Source organism: Littorina saxatilis, linkage group LG4 (genome assembly GCF_037325665.1).
Source record: "Littorina saxatilis isolate snail1 linkage group LG4, US_GU_Lsax_2.0, whole genome shotgun sequence".
Taxonomy (NCBI): Eukaryota; Metazoa; Mollusca; class Gastropoda; order Littorinimorpha; family Littorinidae; genus Littorina; species Littorina saxatilis.
Window position 1 is genome coordinate 52711810 of NC_090248.1, and position 20853 is coordinate 52732662.

The 20853-nt window shown below is 40.2% G+C and overlaps 1 protein-coding gene and 2 long non-coding RNA genes across 3 annotated transcripts in view; 2 read left to right on the plus strand and 1 right to left on the minus strand.

Annotated features, from left to right (window-relative positions):
• LOC138965092 (uncharacterized) overlaps positions 1-20853 on the plus strand; it is a 305948-nt gene that overhangs the window by 282721 nt on the left and 2374 nt on the right. The gene's annotated exons all lie outside the window — the stretch shown is intronic.
• LOC138965098 (uncharacterized) overlaps positions 1-20853 on the minus strand; it is a 267523-nt gene that overhangs the window by 8450 nt on the left and 238220 nt on the right. The window lies entirely within an intron of this gene.
• LOC138965064 (uncharacterized) lies at positions 5327-15337 on the plus strand. The gene is made up of 6 exons (XR_011455282.1): positions 5327-5595; positions 5894-5940; positions 6467-6545; positions 8245-8366; positions 8992-9038; positions 14801-15337. It is a non-coding gene; the product is annotated as an uncharacterized lncRNA (long non-coding RNA).

Consider the following 20853-nt stretch of genomic DNA (forward strand, 5'->3'; position numbering starts at 1 on the left):
TCGGATTTATTATTCTTTGCTCTTGAAGAATCTTCGCTAGATTCTGTGCTTTCTGTTTCAGACATTTTTTGGTCCAAATCGTGAAGTCTTGTAAACTGCCGAGTTCGTTCGATTTTCAATGTAGCGTTTGTGCTGTTGGTGTAGTCTTGGTCAACCCAGGATCATAAGCATTGCGGAACTCCAGTCTCGTAGTCTTGGTTTGGGTGACGTCGACTGTTTTAGTTTTCGTAAGCTTGTGACGTAAATTCACGAAGGAGTATCACTTCATTTCCATTTCACTCAGTTCCATATAATTATGGTTGTTCACTCATTGTTCACGGGGTTACAAATAAAAAGAAAATGTAAATGAATAAATGAACAACAAAGAAAGAAAGAAATTAAAGAACATCAAACACGTTTTGGATGAACTGTAAATTAGTGGTTTAATTTGTTTGTATTTCGTGTGTGTACAACACTTTATTGATTTAGGGGGTAATGTAGTCACTGTTTGCATTGTTTCACAGTGATCGATTAATTCATTGAAAGTATAAGGCATTCATTCTGTAGACCATTATTAGTCATTGTGCATTATACGCTTTGAAATTTAAGTTGCTTACATTCACCTTAATTCATGGTCATCGATAATAATTGTTTGGCTGGTGGAGAACTGGGTAAGAAATATCCATAATAGGATATTGGAATGATAAGTTTACGAGACCGTTTAACAGCAAACAGGTACGGTACGTAACAAATATCAAAAGTGATAAGAAGTCGCGATGTTTGTCGGGAGAAACTTTCAACAGCGTTTCCGAGTATTCTTCGCGTAAGAAATGGATTGCAGTTGAACTGCAGGATACAAACGATACCGGGCGACCAGTTGTTTCTGGACCGCTGTATTTCTGTTTGTGTCTGCTGCACTGAACTCCTAAACAATACGGATTAACAGGTGTAGACGGAGCCGCTCTAAATCCTCGTTTCGCCGGGTATCGAGTAGAAAATGGCGCTTTGTCACTAAAACACACTGTCGGCAAATGGTGCATTTGAACACGGAGCATAATCAAAGGCAAGTGGAGACCAAGACGTTCAGATCACATCGAGCTTTGAGTGACACGTGATAGTGGTCATCTGTAAAACTGTCAGAACTGCGGTGGCAGGGCGAACTTATCCGTGCCCATGGTTCCGTTTTTATAGCGGGAGGATAAGGAACTTGAGACCAAGACGCTCAGTTCAACACCAAGTTCCTGGTGTTGGGAAGCTGAGACTGATAAGTTTTGTCTCAGGACATTGACAGTTGCGATCCGTAGTCACGTGAGAGTGGTCTTTGTGTTTCTAACATTGTCAGAACTGCAGTGGCAGTCCAATTCTCCATACCCATGTTTCCGTTTTCACAGCGGGTGGAGACAGAATTTGAGACCGATATGCTCAGTTAACCTGAAGCTTTAATGGTCGGGTAGCTGAGAATAGTTGTGTCTCAGAACACCGCCGCAGCAAGCAGTTACGCTCCGTGGTCCTGTTTTTCAGAACGGGTGAAAAGGGAGACAGTTGCACAAAATGCCTATCGCAGACAGCCTAAGGGTGGGGGCCTGTTTTGAAATACTGGTAGTGCTCCCCCGAGAAGCTTTTATAGGTCAACACCAAAGAAGGAGATACTCAAACATTTCCCCGCAGCTCAAGTTCCCTGCGGTTGCACCAACTGTAGGTAAAAGAAGAGTGGCCAAGCACGTGCACATATATATGCAGTTATCTAGTGTAACGAAGCACTTCACATGCGATGGGGGATGTTTCTATTTCTGCAGGTAGCACTAGCAGGAAAGCCTGAAGTTTGATATAAGAATGAAGAGGGTGTCTCGTACAGATGAAAAGAAGATACCCAAATAAAAATCATATAAGCTGCTGATCTGCTGATAACAATTCAGGTCTGCAGTGATGTTTAAAAAACCCAAACAAGAGCAGTACACAAAGACAAAGCAGATACTTGGAAAGGATTATGTTGACATGTGTTGCAAAATGGAAAGGTATTGCCACGAAAAGAGAATGGACATGGAAAGAAAGGCATTGTCCTGGAAAGATGATGGACATGGAAAGAAAGGCATTGTCCTGGAAAGATGATGGACATGGAGAAGACGAAAAAAGGCATTGCCCTGGAAAGATGATGGACATGGAGAAGACGAAAAAAGGCATTGCCCTGGAAAGATGATGGACATGGAGAAGACGAAAAAAGGCATTGCCCTGGAAAGATGATGGACATGGAAAGAAAGGCATTGTCCTGGAAAGATGATGGACATGGAAAGAAAGGCATTGTCCTGGAAAGATGATGGACATGGAAAGAAAGGCATTGTCCTGGAAAGATGATGGACATGGAAAGAAAGGCATTGTCCTGGAAAGATGATGGAAATGGAAAAAGAAAAGAAAAGAAAAAATGGCATTGTCCTGGAAAGATGCTGGACATATGGAAATGGCGAAAGAAAGGAAAAGAAAAAATGGCTTGGAAAGATGATGGAAATGTAAAAGAACCGTATTGCTGTGGAAAAGCTGTGAATTTAACGCAGAAAAAAGTAGTCCTCTCTAAATCTGTGTGTGCAATGCTCCTTTGTAAAGTTGTAACAGAAAGTTAGCAGTACAGCATACTGTATCAACAGAAATTATTGCACTTTGTGGCTGATTTAGCCAACAGAGAGTTTAGGAACTCTACTACTTGTGTTACCACATTGGAATAGTGAATAATTGATAATTTCGGAAATCAGAAAACCTATTACATCACAGCCAGTATTTTAGACAATAATGTGGGGTTTACAACTTGGGATGCATATCCCGAAATAGCTGCGGTTTTCCTCCAAATATCTGTTACAGTCATAAGAATGAAGGATAACTTGCCATGATTACTAGAGAAGTATACCGCTTACAAATTCAGCCAGGGCAAAACAAGGTTGGAAAGGGGCAGTCGCTGTACTTACATTGCTCTAAACGAAAGGTTTCAGCACTTACATTGAGCAAAGTATACCGGCAAGACAAGCCACTAAAACACTTTGCGGTAGCCGGCGTTGCAGCCTGGCATGGTAAGATCAAAGGGGTATAGGTAGCAAGAAGGAAGATGTACTCAGTGAATCCGTGCAGCTGGAAATCCGAGTCAAGCCGTATCAGTCGCGTGTTTACAGCTAATGGAGACTGAAACCATGATTGCAGTGACTCGTCTCAAGTTTGTAGACGTCAACTAAACTGCAGGGTCGTTCTGGTCTTTCGCTACCGTTGCGCCGGTCGGGTGGTTGTACGTGAACGAACGGCCAGTGGAGACTTAAACTGAAACCATGATGGTAGTGACTCTTCTCACATTTGAAGACGTCAAATAAACTTCAGGGTCGTTATGGTCTTTCGCTACCGGTGCGTCGGTCGGGTGATTGTTCGAGAACGAACAGGGTCGTTCTGGTCTTTCGCTACCGTTGCGCCGGTCGGGTGGTTGTACCTAAACGAACGGCCAGTGGAGACTTAAAACTGAAACCATGATGGTAGTGACTCTTCTCACATTTGAAGACGTCATATAAACTTCAGGGTCGTTATGGTCTTTCGCTACCGGTGCGTCGGTCGGGTGTTTGTTCGAGAACGAACGAGCGCGTCCTTTGCTGTGGTCTTGAGCTGACGAGGCTCGTCGGTCCCCTTGATGAATTGAATATTCGTCATTAAATGGTCTTTTTAACAGCCCATAGAAGCACTGTTGCTCGTGGTGCATGTTGTGAAGACGTTTGTGTCTTCCAGCTGGGTTGGCAATTGGACTGAGACCAGTGGAGGCCACTTGTTGGTTGATGGACCCAGATTTTGAAGTTCTGTTGTTGTTTAAAAAGTGTTACTGTTGTTGAATTGTTGTTCAGCCGGTAAGCTGAACTCGGTTGTGTTCTACAAATTTGTTCCACATTTCTTTACATTATCTCGTTGTTCAACGGTTTAGAAGGTAAGCTGGACTTAAATGTTTGATACCCGTAAAACAACTGTTGCTGTTTAGTTTTGGATTGTAATTGTTATAAAGTGGGTTTTATGTTCCCTAAATTCATCTAATGTATATTGGGGAATGTACTCTTTTTATTCACATTGAGATTTCTATAATTCCATAGTGGGCCGTGGTATTCTCAAATCTTCTGACAAAGTACACAAGTTATTAAAGCATTGTATGAATCAATTTTCAATAGTGGCGTCAGCAAAATATAAACTTTTGCTAAGTTACCAAACAGTCTGGCCTGGCATAGTACAGTTAGGATTATAGTTAAGAGGAGATTTGATTTGCAATATAATCATTCGTAATTAAGAGGGGTCTTTGATAAAACGGGGAGGAATGTAAGAGAAACCGTGACTGTCGGAAGGGTTGTCATGCCAAGACAGCTGACGTAACTAATATAGGCCGAAGGAATGATTATGACGCAGTGGAAGTGACGTGCGGATTCTCGACCGGCGGGTGAGCGCAGTTAATCAGAGAAATCAGAACCACACAGACGTTGAGTCGCCCCGAAAGGGATCCCCGTATCAAGTAAGTACCCTGGTAGAACATGGTCGCCAGTACTTCGCTTGCCGTTCCAGTAGAACATGGTCGCCAGGAACGGACAGCCATACTTGCCAAGGGCACACTATGGGTATCCCGTAAAACCCGTGTAAAATATTACACAGCGAAGCTGGAGGTATCCCGTGAACGCTATTCACGACTTGTTTGCTTGACCTTTCGTATTTTATGGGGGCTGCCATTTTGATTTTGATGCGCTTCCTTTTCCGGTTTACGTATTTTCCGGTTTAACATAGCATTTGCGTTTTTTTGTCAGAAGAGTGATATTTGGTTATGAAGGAAGTCAAGTCCGCCATTACCTGCAACCTCAGTTGAGTGTTTACTTTGAACTTAAACTTGAACCGTAACAGTGTGTAGCCAGTTCGCAAGACCTGTTCATCTTCCTACCAGTTCCAACTGTTGTTATCAATGGGTCGCGCAGCTGGAGGAAGTGTTTATTTTCATTTGGAGCCCAACTTCAGTTCAAAACCAGTCAAGAACTGGCCTTGACATTCGTTTGGAACTTAGTTCAACGAGTATTTTCTCGAACGTAACGTTTGACCCAGCTGTCAGGTTGGCATCATGAATTAGACGTACACCGGCAGTTATAAATCATGTTGTGCAAAATACTGTAAAGAAGTCTGGAAAATTGTGGAAAATCGGGAATGCTTTCTCAGTTTGTGCACCCTGGCAACATTCATATTAGGAAAAAAACTGCATATATGCCTTCCTCTGCAAAACTAAAGTCGCGCGAAGAATGCTGAACGGGCAGCGACGACTAGCTGTTCTTCTTCAAAGTAATAAACTACCCCCCCCCCCCCCCCCAAACCCTGCAAGTTTGTGCGATTTACTTTGTGGACATGAAGCCAGCAGAGGACTCAGGAATGCCCACTTAATTCCTTGATTTTACTTCCGTCACAAGAACTAAAAGAACATTCAATGTTCGTTAAATCTGTGGATCAAGTGACTCTAGAAGCGGAGGAAATGCAAATCACCGGCAGATCTGTACAAGATGTTGAATTCTGCCAGGGAAACGAAGCCGCTGTCACGGCAGAGAAGTCTCCGCCAACGAAAGTCGGTAGATCTAGAGCAAGGTAAACATACGTTTTTCAACGCTTGTTCACAAACACACACAGACACACACGTACACAAACACACACACGCTCACACCATCACACACACACTTAATATGAAAGAGGTGGAATAGCTGATCGAGTGATGACAATGTTGATTGATAAATATTTTTTGGTCCGGTGAACTTGAGGCAATATTGTTCTATCAATCCATCAATATATTTTACACTTTCACCCCAGAAATGAAGCACGTGTACACATATTGAACAAAAGAACCATTTTAAGCTTTCATTGGCATTGTTTCCTCTTTTTTTTGCAGACATGTTGGCAGGAAGTGACTTGAGTGTTTCACCCCACTCTTGCAAGGTAGGTTGATCACTGATGACAAGTTCTGATTGTTTTTCCTTTTTAATATTAAACGGATGACAATCCGTACTCTGCAGATGGATCTAACCGAGATGGATCTAACCGATACACGGAAGCAACATTGGGAACACACTGTTATTCAGTCTGTGAATAGTTCATGTGTGAGGGGTATTACTGCAAGTACGTTCACTAATGTAGAGAAATAATTTTGGACTCAAACTTCAAGTTAAATTGTTTCTGCTGTCAGAGCCATCTTTCTGAAGGAACAATATTTTACATGCCACTGGATTGTTGTATATTCCTTATTTTGCAATGACAGGCTCAGCTTTCATTTGATTGTAATGTGTTTCTTATTTGAAGCTTTGTATCATAAAAGCTCTGTAGAAGTGTTGCACGTGTTTTGCAGACTGCATTAGGCGTGGTAGCTATTGCACCTCCCCCCCCCCCCCCCGCCTATTTATCTAACACACCCACCCACACACATACACAGGGTGCTGACAAAGGATCTTTTTCCATTCTCCTTCAGGCCATCGCTTAATTTCTTGCAGACTGAGGAGCAGAGGACGTTTGAGCCGCTCCTAAACCTGAGGCACACAAGCCACAAGGTAAATAAGGTATCAGTATAAAAACAAATGTTTTCACTTTGATTTTTATCGCATCATTTTTTTCATTAAACTCTGTAAATTGTGGCAATTACACATTATGCCAATAACATTATTATGAAGAATGAAGATTTTCAACTTATCATTGAAGAAATGAAATCAAGCATTTTTGTTCATTCTGTATTTGATTATTATTTTCCAGTTTTTGGGTTGGCATAGTTCGTGAAATAAGGGTGAGGAGTGTCGGTTGGTGTTATTTTTTCGGTCTTGGTGATGTAATATTTTCCCCACGGTATTCATGGTTATGTTTGACTTTAGTGCAGATTCCAGAACAGCCTCTTAAACTGAAAAGCTACAAGGTCAACAATATAAACAGGTTACTGGTGTCTCAGGCATTGATGTTTTTAAAAAGATTTGCACAGCAATTTATGTGTTTGTAAACAGATAGTGAAAATAAAGCATAACAACTTTTATATTTTTGAAGTGGAATTAAATGTTTTCATTTTTGACTCACATGCGAAGCAAAAGTGAGTCTATGTACTCACCCGAGTCGTCCGTCCGTCCGTCCGTCCGTCCGGACGTCCGTCCGTCCGTCCGTCCGGACGTCCGTCCGGAAAACTTTAACGTTGGATATTTCTTGGACACTATTCAGTCTATCAGTACCAAATTTGGCAAGATGGTGTATGATGACAAGGCCCCAAAAAACATACTTAGCATCTTGACCTTGCTTCAAGGTCAAGGTCGCAGGGGCCATAAATGTTGCCTAAAAAACAGCTATTTTTCACATTTTTCCCATTTTCTCTGAAGTTTTTGAGATTGAATACCTCACCTATATATGATATATAGGGCAAAGTAAGCCCCATCTTTTGATACCAGTTTGGTTTACCTTGCTTCAAGGTCAAGGTCACAGGAGCTCTTCAAAGTTGGATTGTATACATATTTTGAAGTGACCTTGACCCTGAACTATGGAAGATAACTGTTTCAAACTTAAAAATTATGTGGGGCACATGTTATGCTTTCATCATGAGACACATTTGGTCACATATGATCAAGGTCAAGGTCACTTTGACCCTAATGAAATGTGACCAAAATAAGGTAGTGAACCACTAAAAGTGACCATATCTCATGGTAGAAAGAGCCAATAAGCACCATTGTACTTCCTATGTCTTGAATTAACAGCTTTGTGTTGCATGACCTTGACCTTGGGTCAAGGTCACATGTATTTTGGTAGGAAAAATGTGTAAAGCATGTGAGTCGTATGGGCTTTGCCCTTCTTGTTTATTTTGAAGTGTTTTTGTATTCAGGTTTTATTGGATGGGTGGGGGGGGGGGGTGGTTTTGGTGGTTCTGATTTTTTATGATGTAAGGAATTTTTTCCTTAATTAGTTATTTAATTAGTTTATGAAGGGGGGGGGCCGAGGGGGGGGGGGGGGGGGGGGCGTGGGATTTAAAGTGTATTTCTGGCTTTCGGAGAGGTGCTAAATCTGTTAAAATGGAAATGAAATAAAACAATTGGTGGTGAGGGTTATTACAAAAAAAGTAAGGATTATTTCTCATACCTTTTTATTTTTTACCCAAAAATTATGTTACTGAAATTATTCATTAATTTTTAAAGAGGCAGACTGTGAGACAGGTGATGTAATTGAAGTTAGAATATCATGAGATGTTACTTACTTTCTTTACAATATCATCTAATTTGACAGTCCGACACTGAAGACTGCAGACTTCATGGCAGCCACTGACCTGACGATATGACAGCCATGAATTGAATATCGAACGCAGAAGAAGAAAAAGAAGAAGACAGTCTAACAGGAAAATAATTCTGGTATGCTCATAATTTCTATGCCAGTTTGAAAAAAGTCATGAATTGAAGTTTACCCAGGTTAGACATTAGCATGTCGTAATTGTGACAATGAATGTATCCGTAAACGCACCAAGAGACTTACTTTGAAAAATTGAAGTCATGCATCGTCAATATGACTACAATCACAAACTGAATAAGGGGAAATCATGTCAATTTGGTGGTCTGGATCATCAGCTGTTGCTCATTCGCTATAATGTTCTACTTGACAAAGCCCGTCTTCGTGTGCTTCTTTGTTTCTTTATACCTAGTGTAGACAACATGTAGGCGTTTGCAGACTGTTTATTGTATTGCTGTTGTTTGTTTGTGAGTAAAACTATGGTGTGACCTCAATTGTTTGAAATTTGTTGTGTATGTTCTACTTTGTGTAAGGTGTTTCTCCATGCCCCCAGAATTGAAGAACCGACATTATATTAAAACCTTCATACCCTGAAAATCCTTGCATACTAGATGTTGTTTCTTATTGTAATGATTGGGGACAGGCAAGCTCTTAAATTGTGCAAGCCATCAGAAAACTGTCAAGTCTGATTTGCTAGAACAAGCGATATTAACACGTTATTAAGATGAATATTTGATTAAATATGTGCAGGAACTACTTCAGCAGATTCATATGGCCAGTCTCACAATGCAAGGAAGGTGAGTAAATTGAATTATGTCTCTCCCACCTGTTCTGTGTTTAGTGTCAGCCGTGATTGCCTGATGAGAATTTGAAAACATGTTGCTAACTAACATGAACCCAACCATGAAACGTGATGTAGGTGAGTAGCCCATTCCGAATTAGAACAGGTTCTTTTTGACTCACATGCGAAGCAAAAGTGAGTCTATGTACTCACCCGAGTCGTCCGTCCGTCCGTCCGGAAAACTTTAACGTTGGATATTTCTTGGACACTATTCAGTCTATCAGTACCAAATTTGGCAAGATGGTGTATGATGACTAGGCCCCAAAAAACATACATAGCATCTTGACCTTGCTTCAAGGTCAAGGTCGCAGGGGCCATAAATCGATGGGCTAAAACCAGAACCAATTACCTCAAAATAACTGGTTTTGCAATTTTATAGTCATTAGACTTATGGTAATATGATTCTCACTTCCTGTGAAGGATTCTTGAAAATCTTGGATTATTGTGTATTTATAAGTCATAATTTGTTCTGGCTCCAAGAAATGTTCGGACTCATCTTGGAAGCAGAACCATCTAACTCCATCCAGGTTGGAAGCAGAACGTGATAAGTTCAGTTTAGTCTGTTCTGCTTCTGAGCCATGTGAGTAATGGGGAGTGTTTATCTGCCAGCCAGAAGCAGCCATCGTAACCTGACCTCTTCTGATCGCTGTGTGACAGTCAGTTGCCCTGCCCTCAGCGCAACCAGACAAGGTCACTATAGGGGTGTGTGTGTCTGGTTTTCACCCTCTCAGTGTGGTGTGGGATTTCCCCTAGCACACAGAAGGGTGTTACAAGCAGTGGCGGAGTCTGCTGTCGGCAAAAAATGACATTTGTGTGGGAGTGTGGAAAGCAAAACAGGTCAGCGACACCTGTCAGTATCCGAATTTCAGACTCCGGATGTACCGTTATCAGCATAGCTTGTTATGACAGGTGTCATGTTGATACAATGTTTCTATTTTCTCATGGAAACAAATTGATGAGGCTTGGTGTCGCAAGGTCGTGTCAACGAAACGTCAAAAATGACGCGAATTTAATCCACAGAAAACAAACTGACAAAAGGTTGGTCCACTTTCTGAAAACTCAAAGAACAGCATTCTGCCTATTGTACATCTGCTGCACAGTCTGTTTTGCTGTTGCTCGAGTCAGGACACAGATTCAAGTGAGTATCATCATATATTTTTGTTTCCCCCATTTGAACAAGTCATTAAAGCTTAATTTCTGATTCGTATTCATAAGGGAAACTTTCTGATTGTCTAAATTCTGTAATCTGCATACTGATCCCTAGCTTTTGTGTGTGTATAGTTTTGTTTTCCTAAATAAAAGCACAGGCTGGTAAAAGCGTATTTGTCAAGTTTCGTGTGTGTGTGTGTTCATGAATGTTGAAGTGTTTCAGCTCTTTAGTTTTCGATAAAAAAATGAAATCAATAACCTCAGTGAATGTTCAGGGCAGATAATGACAATTTTTGTCTGCTTGTAACCTATGGATGGATGAATGAATGTTATTACATGAATGTTATTACAGCGCTATTTCCACCCTTTTTTGTGAGTTTGACTAATATATTTCTTAAATCACAGGTTTTTACAATGTCGAAGGAGAATGACTGGCCAGATGAGGACTTGATTCAGCAACTTGAAACCCAAGAAACATCGCCTCCCTGTACAAAGTCTGGTAAGTATCAAAACACACACACACACACACACGTACACACACACACACACACACACACACACACACACACACACACACACACACACACACACACCCAAACACACCCAAACACACACACCCAAACACTTATTTTCTAACTTACTCACTTACTTCCTGCTTTACAAAACGCGCCTGGATACTTTAAGCATATTCAGTGTAATCAGGTATTTATGTTTTATTTTTGTGTGTGAATAAAAACTCGAAAACTGTTTACAGTTTAAATGCAGCAGCGATGGTACGAAGGCAATTAACATTTTTATCAGTGAATAATTGTAGTAGTAATTGCCTGTATAAAAGAAGAATTCATAGTCTTTATATCTTGTGCAGATGCTGTTCGGCAGGAAGTGAATATGGCCGTCCAGGCAAGCAAAAAGCACCAAGCATTTCAGGAGACTGTCCTCCGGATTCATGGGATGAGGTTGCAGAATCTTCTCACCGCCAATGGCTTAACTTCTTTTCTTCTTCGTCGTTCGCTCAGACAGCAACAATGGCTTAACGAGAATTAAAGTTCCAGGAAATGGAAATTGCTTTTTCGAAGCATCATGCTTCCATCTTGGACAAGTAACCCGTCCCAATGATTTGAGAGAACAAGTCTGTTATCACATCATGGACAATGTAGAGCCCTACTCCGTTTTTTTTATCTCCCAACCATTGACGAAAATGAAAGATTCATGAACATACTTCAAATGATTGAGGACTTAAGAAGAAGTGGTTGCTGGAACACTCGTGCAGGTGATCTGTTACCTCTAGCGCTGGCAAACGTGACCAAAAGACCAGTAAAATTATTTACCAGTCGTCAGACTCACCGTGTGGTGGATATCAGACCGAGCATTGATCCACAAGTGCATGTACGGATGGAACCCATTTACCTGACATTGACAGCTCCCAAGAATCAGCCACAACACTATGATGCATGCATCAGGAGAAAAACCACTTTAAAACCAGACAGACATGCGTCTTCCGTCCTTGCACCAACTCCGAAACCTGATGAATGTGAAGCGTCTCCAGTGGAAAAATCTACTCTGAAACATGACGACTGTGCTGTTGATTTTTCAATCGAAGAGTCTACCGAGAAACATGGTGAATGTAGTTTTTCTCCTGTTCGTGCATCAACTCCAATACATACTGGTTGTGATTCCACCCCTCCACATGAATCCAGCTGCCCAACACCTGTAAATATTTCTCTTGTGTGTGCTTCTACCTCAGCATATGTTGACTCCGATTCAACCCGAGTGACTACAATCACCTCAGATGATACTAACTTTGATTTTTTTCCTAATGGTGTATTCACTTCAGCTTCTAACATGTCTGACACTGCTCCTTCATGTGAATCTACCACAGCATCTCCTCCATCTTGTTATGGAACCCCAGCAAAAAAACTGCCATCTCCGAGGAAGGAGGCATCCTATGTGACACCTCCAAAGAAGAAGTTTAGTCGAAAAAGACTCAGCAACCCTCAGACCTGGAAGAATAATATTAGAAAAACAAAGAAACTGAGCGGTCAATCTTACTCATGAACAACCGGTGAAACGGCTAGGGCAAAAGCAGTACAGAAGGTCGACTGTTCATAGTGTAAAATGATGTGTTCCAGCAAAATATCAGAAGAAGAAAGGCAAGACATTTTTCAGGCCTTTTATTCGCTCTATTCATATGAGCGACAGAAAGACTTTGTTTGTCACTGAATTAAAGAAACGGGAACAAGAACTTACCTGAAAACGGAGAACCAGCTCCAAAAAAGAGACAAGTTTCAAGGAAGTTTTTCTTTCTGAAAGATGGCCAGAGATCATATGTGTGTAAAACGTTTTTTACCAGCACACTAGGTGTCAGTTGTGGAACTGATACGTGGTCATCAAAGTTCTATTGACAAAACTGATGGTGACTTAGAGTTTGGTTTTCTGCTGAAACTGTGATCTAAAATACAGGGATGTGCTTTAAGGTCTGACTTTGATTTTGACTTTTGTGCACAACACTTCTGTGAAGAAAAAAGTACATAACAAGGTAAGAATGCCAATTTGTTTTTATTGATAATGAACACGCAGGGTATCATGAAATCAGAATCTAGAACTCGTGATTTTATTGTCCTTGTGTGATTGGTTTTAATGCGCCAAGCTTGATCATCAGTGAAGCTTTTCTTGTTTGCTTGCTTGTTTCTGTGCTGCTTTGTTCGTTTTGTGTGTGGTCAGTTTGTCGTTGTTGCTGGGTTTGTAGTTTTTGTGCGTAATGCAAAACAATATGAGCTGATACAAAATAAGATTTACTATTGAGTTCTTAGGAAAACAACCAAAATACAATTTATTTTTGGAATGTTAACAAAGAATGTGGGTTTTTTTGCCATGGGAAAATACCTGCAATTTAATTGTGTGTAAAAGGTGTGCGTTCATTAGGCCATACATTAGACGAATACATAATTCTTTAATGATGGTTTAGTGTGTGACTTGAAATATGTGTGTTTATTGCGGCAATAAACATTAAAACAATTTAAACTAGTGTTGCAGTGTAAGCTTTTGCTTGGAAGCAGAACATGCTATGTGTGAGGAGGCTGCTTCTGACTGCTGTAGCACAGGCCACAGTGGGATCTGTTTGGAAGTCAGAAGCAGCTATGGTGCGCTGGGCTTTTCTAGCTCCAGGACTGAGAAAAAAGAAGGAGCGTATTCTGGAAGCAGAACAAATTATACGTTATTTTCATATGAGAGAGTAGTTCAATTAAATTGATTTCAACTGTACATGACCAGTTCTTCCTCAGCAAAGTAAGCCCCATCTTTTGATACCAGTTTGGTTTACCTAGCTTCAAGGTCAAGGTCACAGGAGCTCTTCAAAGTTGGATTGTATACATATTTTGAAGTGACCTTGACCCTGAACTATGGAAGATAACTGTTTCAAACTTAAAAATTATGTGGGGCACATGTTATGCTTTTATCATGAGACACATTTGGTCACATATGATCAAGGTCAAGGTCACTTTGACCCTTATGAAATGTGACCAAAATAAGGTAGTGAACCACTAAAAGTGACCATATCTCATGGTAGAAAGAGCCAATAAGCACCATTGTACTTCCTATGTCTTGAATTAACAGCTTTGTGTTGCATGACCTTGGATGACCTTGAGTCAAGGTCACATGTATTTTGGTAGGAAAAATGTGTAAAGCAGTTCTTAGTGTATGATGTCATTGCTAGGTTTAGTTATTTGACCTTGACCCTGAAGGTCAGGGTCATGTAAAGGTCAAGGTCAAGCATGTGAGTCGTATGGGCTTTGCCCTTCTTGTTTCTAGATGGGCTACTCACCTACATCACGTTTCATGGTTGGGTTCATGTTAGTTAGCAACATGTTTTCACATAGAAAATGGTGGGCACCTGAACAAATATCTGCACATTACAATGAAGTCTTACTTTTTAATCTGATGGTTTAATAACCCCCCCCCCCCACCCCACCCCACCCCCCACCCCAAGACGAAGCTCACATAACTACCAACTACACAATTTCCTTATTGAATCAAACAATGGGAAGAATCAGGATTCAGCAGTGCTAGGTCGTTGAGGGGGATAGCTATCACTAGGCACTCAGCAATGAAAAGTTGAGGTTTTCACGGACATTAACAAAATCCGGTAACCTACGGACAGTAAATTTCACAGGGAAGGGAACAAGAACGTCAAAAATGGAAAAGTATGTTTTTTCTTTCAAACCATTGATAGAGCTCTGAAGCTTCACACAAGTTTTGCAGAGAGAGCACTCGGCCTCTTCATTTTTGGCACTAAAACATGCGCACACACAAAAAGAAAGTTTTTAAAAAGTGGCACCGATGTATTCTCACACTCACAGCCTTAGAATATTGCAGTTTGTATGTTACCAAATTGAGGCATGATTTTACTCCATGCAATTACCTGACCAAATCTGCGACAGTCGGGCAAACTTCTTACAAGTCGGATTGGGCCTTCAATCAAATACTCAGAAACCAGCAGCTACTTTAAGTAATACTAGTTTTGTTGTTATTTTTTACAGCTTGTACTGAATGTGTTTTCTTTTATCTCCTCAGAATCGAGTCAGCCAGAGAAAGACCATTGAGAGGGAGAGCGCACAGTAAAGCATATATGGCATGCACTTCGGTGGACCAGTGCCATCATCTTCATAACAAGAGATGCAGATCATATTTTCTTATGTTTAAGTATAGCTGTTAGCAAAAGTATTTGACGATTCTTGGGTACGACTTTCGTGTTTAATCTTATTAGCTTGTGCACAGCCCCAAAATCTGTTTTATTTTGATTTATCATTTATAGTTTGAATTTTTTTTTAATGGAATTAGTCCAAATGTAAATACATGTAAGGTTGCAATATTGTTTTTTTTGTATGTACCCTTAAAACTACCTCTTCGTGTAAACAAAATTTAATTGTAAAAAGAAGTGTTTGTTCAAGGGAGATAATTTGAAGCGAATTTTTTTTTAAATCAGTAAAACTGCGTAGTGACATCCTCAATTAAATAAAAAGAATAAGGAATAAAGGTATACACACAGGTTGTACCTATTTTCTTGATTGCACTGATTTTAAGTAGAACGCTTTTTTTCTCAGAATTATTTTACAAATTCAAAATTCAAGGGAGGCAATTGATATAAAAAGGAAGATTTTTTTTTTCTTAGAATACTGTCACAGAGATATAGAATAGAGCCACCAAGCGCTGTGCTGGCAGGGGAAACGATTGCAGCTACCGGGCCGCCATTTCGCTGTGCCCATCCCACAGCCTGACCAGTGTACATTTCAGTGGGAATGTGGCACACTGGGCTTCTTATCTCCGTCGGTTGATTAGAATCAGCTGGCATAATGTTATTGAGTAATGAAGAAACTATTCAGAAAATAATATGATCTGCTAGTGGCGGTACCTGGTGGATGGAAGGGGGAGAATGGTATTTCTTACCGCATACTAAATACGTTACACTGATCGAAAGAGAGAAAAAAACCGGGCGCACAGTCACACACACGAACGAACGAACGAACACACACACACACACACACACACACACACACACACACACACACACACACACACACACACACACACACACACACACACACACACCTGAGACAGAGACTGTCAGACAGATTGAGACAAAAAGGTTATACGAAACCAAGAACATTAATTTTATAGTAACAATTGAAAAAATGATGCAAAACCAGTTAGTGTCACAAGAGAAGCCAATCAGACGAAGCAAACATCAAGATGACAAAGTTAAACAAATTTGTAGATGGCAGGTTTCACGGTATTGATTTCAGCCATTTCCCATTTTCTCACACTTCCAGTCAAACATAAAACTGTGAAATACTGTGAACATGGATGTTATTGTAATTAATTAGGATCAGTACCACACAAAACAAAGAAAAAAATTATACGCAGAGTCTTTTTTTCCACAGAAAATCAAGCGAAACGAAAGTTGCCCCCAAAACGTGAAAATCTATCAAACAAACTTGATGCAAGCCTGACTCCAGAAAGAAGACAGAAAACCACTAATACTAAATGATTTACATAAAGTTTAAACATATAACAGATTTTCACAACAAAGTTCCTTGCCTGAGGCTGTCTATATGTTTGCATGCAGATGTCCTTGATCAGAACGCCATTTTCACCTAAACCGGCCGGCGAAATGTTTTTTTTTCACATTTCAAGGTCTCCATACACTAACAAAAGTCACATGTTTTGAAAGTGTATTTATGTGTGTACAAGATAAAAACAGATAAGTACTTCTTTATCATTTTTTTAATGGCAGAAATAAACTTATACTATCGATACCCCCTAATTTAGAAAACGGCAAGAAGAGCCAAGATACCTGTTTCATTAACAAGGAACACTTTTTTGTTCATAAAAAGACACTCACTCATTTTGATATAAAATAATAATCAATTGCATACATATATGAATACAGAATGTTAAACAAATCTACTTTTATTTTAAGTGGAAAAAACACACAACAAAAAACACGCACATAAGTGACGCACACAAACTGAAGGCTTACCACCAAAGACTGTGGGTACCCTAACTACTCTCCTCACATAGGGAGGGGGGAGATAGAAGGATCCCTAAACAAAGCCTGCCTCAACACGACTTTAGTAGGTAGCCGTGCCTGCTTGGTCATCCAATTATGCCGTCGAAAAACAGAAACAAAGAAGAACAAGTCGCGTAAGGCGAAAATACAAAATTTAGTCAAGCTGTCGAACTCACAGAATGAAACTGAACGCAATGCAATTTTTCAGCAAGACCGTATACTCGTAGCATCGTCAGTCCACCGCTCGTGGCAAAGGCAGTGGAATTGACAAGAAGAGCGGGGTAGTAGTTGCGCTGAGAAGGATAGCACGCTTTTCTGTACCTCTCTTCGTTTTAACTTTCTGAGCGTGTTTTTAATCCAAACATATCATATCTATATGTTTTTGGAATCAGGAACCGACAAGGAATAAGATGAAAGTGTTTTTAAATTGATTTCGAAAATTTAAAGGCACAGTAAGCCTCCCGTAAACCATCACAGAGCTTCCCGAGCGTCTACATACAGTACAAGCATACTTCCATTTGAACGCTCACCGAACGGTAACATCCTGGCTGCTTTCTGTCGAGCGTGAGAAATTTTCAAAGAATTTATTTTCGTGGACTTCTCCTTAACAACAATTGCGCCTCGTTTTGGTGCTGGCCGGGACGGCTGTTATGAATATGATACCGGAAATCACGCCCGGACAGTAAGCCTCCCGTAAACCATCACAGATACTGTCAGGCTTTTACACACAGTACAAACACCCTTCCATTTGAACGCTCACCAAACGGGAACATCCTAGGTGCCCTACGTAAAGAGCGAGCAATTTTTAAAGAATTAATTTTGCAGATTGTCTCGAACACTTTTTGGACCCATTCTGAACTCAGGTCAAAAATGAGTTACTTCCCTTCTATCGATGTAAACTGTCGATAGCCGTGGATCGATGATTATCAGAATGTTTTTGGACCGTGGTGCGTTTTTGCGCTAGACCTAACTTTTAAAATCTAAATAATAAATTGACAGCTTGTTACAAAATTCTTTAATCATAAAAGAATTTGTTTTTCATCAAGACAAGATCAGAAAAGCCCGGAAGCAGGGTCACGCAAGGGTCGTCGCAGACGACGGTTTACAGTGCATATCGCCGTTCCTCTCAACAGTCAAAAGCCATCGCTAGAGTTCTTGTGAACCACAGCCGTTTGTTTCGTGCATAAAAACGTGCTATTGTAGATAAGCTCACATCGAGTCACATTCAAATGACTAACTGACGACTACATTGTGAAAAAGGGAAACTGGATGACACGAGTTCACGATGGCTCAGGGGTAAGATAAACCACGCAAAAATAAATTCTTTGAAAATTGTTCGCTCTTTACGGAGGGTACCTAGGATGTTCTCAATCGGTGAGTGTTTAAATGAAAGGGTGTTTGTACTGTGTGTAAAAGCCTGACCGTATCTGTGATGGTTTACGGGAGGCTTACTGTGCCTTTAATTTTGATCATAATGTTTATATTTTTAATTTTTAGAGCTTGTTTTTAATCCAAATATAACATATTTATATGTTTTTGGAATCAGAAAATGATGAAGAATAAGATGAACGTAAATTTGGATCGTTTTATAAATTATTATTTTTTTTTACAATTTTCAGATTTTTAATGACCAAAGTCATTAATTAATTTTTAAGCCACCAAGCTGAAATGCAATACCGAAGTCCGGCCTTCGTCGATGATTGCTTGGCCAAAATTTCAATCAATTTGATTGAAAAATGAGGGTGTGACAGTGCCGCCTCAACTTTTACAAAAAGCCGGATATGACGTCATCAAAGGTATGTATCAAAAAAAAGAAAAAAAACGTCCGGGGATATCATTCCCAGAAACACTCATGTAAAATTTCATAAAGATCGGTCTAGTAGTTTGGTCTGAATCGCTCTACACACACACGCACACACACACATACACCACACCCTTGTCTCGATTCCCCCCTCAACGTTAAAACTTTAGAAGACACTTGCAAGGCAAATTTTCGCGCCGCGGTGCCGATGACGCAAATAACTCTCGCGACAAAACGATTGGTCCGTAAAGTCGCGTCATCAACCGGTTCATGAATGGCCCGTGTATGAATGGCATTCCTTCTGTTGTGATGACGTGCGCACCTCGTCATTGATGTGACTTGGAAAATCGGTCGGATTTAGGTACCCCCAAGATCTTATGTCGAAATTAGATACCTTTACCCTACCGATCCAGAACTGCAAAGGAAACGTTAATCAAACTTCTATAATCATTGAAAAAGCTAAAAATCTGATCGAGCATGAAGAGGTAGCGATCGTGTGGTAGCGATCGTTGGCTGACAGACGGCATATTACTCGACAAAAAGGCAACAAAAACAATAAAATCTCACCTGAAAAAATAATCACAAATCACGCCTTCGGCCTCAACTGTGAAAAGTGTGTAATATGTCACATACGGCATAGGATTGCCCGAAAATGACAACGAAAGTGAAAGTAGCGATCGTTGGAAACCCCTGACAGACGACGGTCGGACATTCCAAGAAATGGACACGGCGCGGAATTTCGCGAAATTTCGGTCATTGTAAATGCTTTCCTATGAAGTACAGACTATAAAGGTGGGTTTTCAATGTCAAAATAAAATCATGTTATCATTTCTTGTGGTAAAATAAGCTTACTTGGTTTATCTGTGAAGACTTAGTTTTTCGGACAGACAGCTTCCAGTTCTCGATTCGATTTTTTGTGTGCAAAATATGTAATGCAAAATTCATATTTGTGCTTTTGTTTTTGTTTGTATGGTTAGATATTGCAGCTCTGCTATCAAATATGACCATTCAGTGTGAATTGAGTGCCTTTTCGTTTCAATTTTCACATCAATGGTTGGCTTCTGTCATGCAGAAGGAAATGGCGTCTGTCAGGATTCACACGATCGCTACCAAACACATGTGCATAAAATGCCAACAAAACAACTCAAACGATTTTTTTTTTCAGAATTGTATTCAAAATGACACATTTGTGCATTGCATATAAAACAAAACACTGAGAAAATTGGTTCAGCAAGTGAGAAATCAGAGCACATTGTGCAGTCAATAGAATGTCTCAATACCGTGAAACCTGCCAGATGTTATTCATAAACCTCTCTCTCTCTCTCTCTCTCTCTCTCTCTCTCTCTCTCTCTCTCTCTCTCTCTCTCTCTCTCTCTCTCTCTCGCATGATGTCTCTCTCTCTCTCTCTCTCTCTCTCTCGCATGATGTCTCTCTCTCTCTCTCTCTCTCTCTCTCTCTCTCTCTCTCTCTCTCTCTCTCTCTCTCGCATGATGTTGAAAAAGTGCAAGCTGCACTATACCACTTAATTCACATCAATTAACTCGCAATTGACCTCAATGCAATGCATTTTGTGTACATATATGTATAATGTGTTTTCACTTAAGTTATCTGTTAAAATGTAGAATTTTAGTTTTTCTATTTTCTATTTTTTTTATCTTGTATTTTTATCTTGTATTTTTATTTCATTTTTTGTAGTTAGTCTCTCTTTATTCATCTTTCGGATGAGAAAAACCGAGGTCCCTTCGTGTACACTACATTGGGGTGTGCACGTTAACGATCCCACGATTGACAAAAGGGTCCAGGAAAGGGTCTTTCCTGGCAAAATTGTATAGGCATAGATAAAAATGTCCACCAAAATACCCGTGTGACTTGGAATAATAGGCCGTGAAAAGTAGGATATGCGCCGAAATGGCTGCGATCTGCTGGCCGATGTGAATGCGTGATGTATTGTGTAAAAAAAGTCCATCTCACACGGCATAAATAAATCCCTGCGCCTTGAAAATGTGCGCGATATAAATTGCATAAAATAAAAATAAAAAAATAAAAAAATAAATCCCTGCGCTTAGAACTGTACCCACGGAATACGCGCGATATAAGCCTCATATTGATTGATCTTTAGGGCGAGGGCTGGATGTACAAAAGCAGACTACTGCTTAATCTACTACCCTCGTTAAATAAAGAATTGTCATTGTCTCTCTCTCTCTCTCTCTCTCTCTCTCTCTCTCTCTCTCTCTCTCTCTCTCTCTCTCTCTCTCT